The 4,696-nt window shown below is 44.8% G+C and overlaps 1 pseudogene; it reads left to right on the top strand.

Annotated features, from left to right (window-relative positions):
• Nucleotides 1–2,003: 2,003 nt before the first annotated feature.
• Nucleotides 2,004–2,720, top strand: LOC105514362 (annotated as a pseudogene).
• Nucleotides 2,721–4,696: the final 1,976 nt, after the last annotated feature.

The raw sequence follows: 4,696 nt of genomic DNA, 5'->3' as shown, positions 1-4,696 counted from the left end.
GCTGGGATTACAGGCGCCCACCACCACACCCAGCTAATTTTTGTAATTTTAGTAGAGACAGGGTTTCACTGTGTTGGCCAGGCTGGTCTCGAACTCCTTACCTCATGATCCGCCCAGCTCGGCCTCCCAAAGTGCTGGGATTACAAGTGTGAGCCACCACACCTGGCCTACTTGTTTTCTTTTTAAATAAATAAAGCACCATTGGATACCAAATGTGCACATTTATGATTATATCCATATAGTAACTCCTTAAAAGTGTCACGGTATGAATCTTTTTAAAGTCTCTTGATACGTACATCACACTGACATTGTTGTCAGATTCGAGGGTTTTTGTGTTTTGTTTTGTTTTTTACGACAAAGGGACTTTAAAAAAGTCTTTTAAGAATTTAACTTTATCACATACAGTGGTAGATGTACCTTGCTAGTTCTTGAAGAAACTTATTTTTTGATTGGCTTTACTCCATGCTTTTCCCAAGCTTCTGTTGTAGGCATCTGAATAGAAATGGCATTAGATAAATTTAAACGTAGGCCTACCACAACCATTGACTGGCACTATCTTTATAACAACTTAAAAAGCTGTACTTAGTGAAAGTAATATTAATCACTGTCTGGTTTTGACAAGACTTGTAAAAAGAGAGGAAAACATAATTAGGTTAAAAGTGTTATTGCTACTATTTCTGCTTAGGATGAAAAGTAAAATTGTGGCTCTCTGGAATTTACTTGGAAGCAGATCTTCTGGATAGCTGAGATTTCCATATAGTGGAGTTTACACTGTTTACTGCTTGTGGCCTGAAAAAAAATTTTTTTTAATTGATATGAGATCTCGCTATGTTGCCCCAGGCTGCCCTCCAACTCCTGGCCTCAAGCTATTCACACGAGTAGCTGGGACTATAGGCAGCATTCCACAACACCCAGCCTGGCCTCTTATTTTATTTTTGTATTTTTTTGAGACAGACCCTTGTTTTTCACCCAGGCTGGAGTACAGTAGCGTGATCTTGGCTCACTGCAACCTCTGCCTCCTGGGTTCAAGGAATTCTCATGCCTCAGCCTCCCTAGTAGCTAAGACTATAGACACGTGCCACCATGCCCAGCTAATTTTTTGTATTTTTAGTAGAGACAGGATTTCACCTGACTCTGGTTGGTCAGGCTGGTCCTGAACTCCTGACTTCAAGTCATCGACCTGACTCGGCCTACAAAAGTGCTGATATTACGGGTGGGAGTCACTGTGCCCGGCCCTCAATTTTAAATTTTCTGCTTTTGAGAAGCATCTTGATAGAACATACTATACTTCTTATCCTTAAAAAAAACACACACACACACAAGCCAATAATCTTTGAGGTATAATTTGTATACAATTAATTACACAGATTTTAAGTATAGTTGAGTTTTCACAACTGTATACAAGTGTATAACCACCACCCCCAAAAAAATATAAATCATTTTCATTCCCCAAGAAAGGTCTCTCATGGCCTGTGCAGTCAAATCGGGCCCACCACACATACCCTGCCCCAGGCAGTGGCTGATCTGATTACTCTCACTACAGATAAATTTGTCTGTCCTGGAAGATAATTCATACCATATGCAGTCTGTCTTGTCCTTCCCAGGCTAATGTATGGGATATACTTTTACCTAGTCCCAGTAATTGTGCATCCTCAAGCCTGTGTGTTCCTGCCCTGCGCTGTAGCCTAGTGGTTCATTTTCGTACTCTTGAGCTGTGTATGTCTTTGCCTGGAACTGTAGTTGCCCCACAGTTAGATACTGGGAGAGTGAGGTTTCTATTGCGCCTCATGTCAGAAACCAACTCCCTTTTACTTGCATCCTTCCACATACACTTTCCTAATAGTTTTCTGTTTCTGTTATAATTAGCTGTGAGCTGTGCAACCATGTAACTAAGTATTGTTTAGTCTTTCTGGTCTCCAGATGAGCTATATAAGAATGAGGTTAAGTCTCGCTGTGTGCCAGGCACTCGTGAGGGCCAGCTCCTCTCGTGCCCGGCTTCAAACATGGCAGAGGCGATGGATTTGGGCAGAGATCCCAGTGGACCCATCCATTCCTGGACTCTGTTGGAGAGAGGGAGGAGGGCAGTTCCGTGTCCTTCCACATGGGGCCCAGCCCGGCCGAGCTCATCCTGCAGGGTGGCCGCATGGTCGGTCCAGGAGCCTGGGAGGTGCAGGCGGAAGCCTTGGGCCACTTCATCTCCACAGGGCGCATCCTGGACTGGTGGAGCACAGCAAAGCAAGAGGCTGGAGCTGGAGCCTGTTGGCTGGGCCCCGCCTCACCTCAGGGGACACTGCTGGGAGGGAAAGTGGAGGGCCCTGGCCAAGGGCGCCACGGAGGCGCCTTCCCTGACGCGGATGACCTGGCCGTCCTGACCAACGTGAGGGAAAACGCCTGCTCGCCAGCTCTGTCCCTAGCAGCGCCTTATGGAGAGCTCAGCTCGCCCAAGGGGCCCTGGTGGCGGGGCCAGGGGCACCAGCGCTTGCCAGGGGGCCCCCGGGGCGCGCCTCCTCCCGGAAGCTCCAGCGGAAGACAGGAGCGGGCCGCTGGGCCGCGGATAACTGCAACCACAGAGAGAGAGAACTCCAGATTGGCCTGAAGAAGAGCCTGTGAAGGAAGAAATCCAGGAGAGCGAAGGAGCGGTGGAAAAGATGCTTGCAGAAGCCACCCGGGAGTTGGAGGAGGTTGTGGTGGATGAGAGCCCTGATTCTGAAATACACTGAACAATGTGTGATGATGATCCCCCACGCCTGAGGAAGACTGAGAAACACAGGCTGATCAGGAAGAAGAAGAAGAAACAGTTTCTCCACCGGAGGTGGGAGCTGCCATTATGATCATTCCTTAGTTAATGGAGAAGTTTAACTTGGATCTATCGACAGTTACACAGGCCTTCCTAAGCAATGATGGTGAGCTGAAGGCTGCTTCCTCCTTCCTAGCATCCGGTCAGAGCTGATGGATAACCCATTTGGTCCCAGCAAGATGACATAGATTTGCAGAAAGATGACGAGGATAGCAGAGAGGCACTGGTCAAAAAATTTGGTGCTCAGAATGTAGCTCAGAGGATTGAGTTTCGAAAGAAATAATTGGGAAGATAATGAGAAAAGAAAAAAGTCATGGCAGATGAGGTGGTTAAAAAAAATTGTGGCCATTGAACTGTAGAGAGTTCTTGCATTGGAACTGGCCCTTATCTTCTGACCATTGCTGCTGTTGCTCTGTGAGTCCTAGATGTTGTAGCCAAGCACAGTTGTAGAGCGGGGGATAAAAAGAAAAGAAATTGGATGTATTTGCAGCTCTCCTTGAGCAAGTATCAATATTTATGAAAGGAGAATTTAAACCAGAGAAGAGGAGGTGTACATAGCAGTAATCCTTTGTTGGAGTGGAACTGTTGATATATTAGTGACAAAGTCAAAGGAAATTTAGGGGGCATAGGCCATTTCAGGCAGCATCAGTAATCTCCTACCGTTCGGCAGAAGCTCCTTTAGGTTGTGATAGATTCCAAATAAAGAATTCAGAAATGGGGGAAGATTTAATTATGAGGCCTTGAATATCCCCAGACCCTTGTCATTTCTCTCAGTGAGCTCTGATTTCTAGACTGCTTTGAAAACACCATATTCATTTTGCTAACTTAGTATTTGGGGACCCTGTTCCTTGGCTGTTCTGTACTTGGAACCCTTCTCAGTCAAGTCTGTAGGATGGCTTGCTTTTTTTTTTTTTTTTTTTTGACGGGGTCTTGCTCTGTCGCCCAGGCTGGAGTGCAGTGGCCAGATCTCAGCTCACTGCAAGCTCCATCTCCCGGGTTTACGCCATTCTCCTGCCTCAGCGTCCCGAGTAGCCAGGACTACAGGCGCCTGCCACCTCGCCCGGCTAGTTTCTTTTTGTATTTTTTAGTAGAGACGGGGTTTCACCATGTTAGCCGGGATGGTCTCGATCTCCTGACCTCGTGATCCGCCCGTCTCGGCCTCCCAAAGTGCTAGGATTACAGGCTTGAGCCACCATGCCCGGCCAGGATGGCTTTCTTTACCTACCACTCCCTCAATTTTGTTTAAAACACGCACGCAACCCTAAGGAGTCTCAAGAATAATCTTACTTGGTGTATGTGTTATTTATTGAGCATAGTTTGTTCCAGCCATTGTGTTAAATTGTAAATATTAGTGGATTGACTCCACTTTGTTGTATTGTTTTCATTATTGAAAATAAATATAACTTTATATTTGAAAAAAAATGAGGTTATGATATGGGATGATGAAACACAGTAAAGTTGTACCTCAGTGTTTTGATTCAGGGCTTTTCTCCTCATCTTATTTACACTTTTATCACTTTAATGTTTATCCACATGCATTTATCACTTTATTATTATCTTCAATAAACTGTAATTTCTAGAAAAGTTTTAGATTTGCAGCAAAAATGGAAAGGAAGGTACAGAGATGACATAACTTCTATCGCTCCTGTCCCTTACCCACATTGATAGGTATTGTGAGGACCTTATAATAATGATAGTCCTAATTCTTTCCTCCCATTCCTGTATTGTTGCTGTCCGTCATTTCACTTAGATACATGTATAAGTACACATCAGTGTATATAATAAAATACATTGTTGCCGTTACTGTTTTGAACACACCCATTAGCTAAGAATTGTTTTTTAAGTTTTTATTTCAACCTCCTTCATTCTCCACTGCTTTTTCTTTGTGTGGATCGGAGT

The sequence above is a fragment of the Colobus angolensis genome, unplaced genomic scaffold (assembly GCF_000951035.1).
Source record: "Colobus angolensis palliatus isolate OR3802 unplaced genomic scaffold, Cang.pa_1.0 Scaffold242, whole genome shotgun sequence".
NCBI lineage: Eukaryota > Metazoa > Chordata > Mammalia > Primates > Cercopithecidae > Colobus > Colobus angolensis.
Note: the sequence above shows the minus strand (reverse complement) of the source record. Positions and strands in the feature narration are given on the sequence as shown.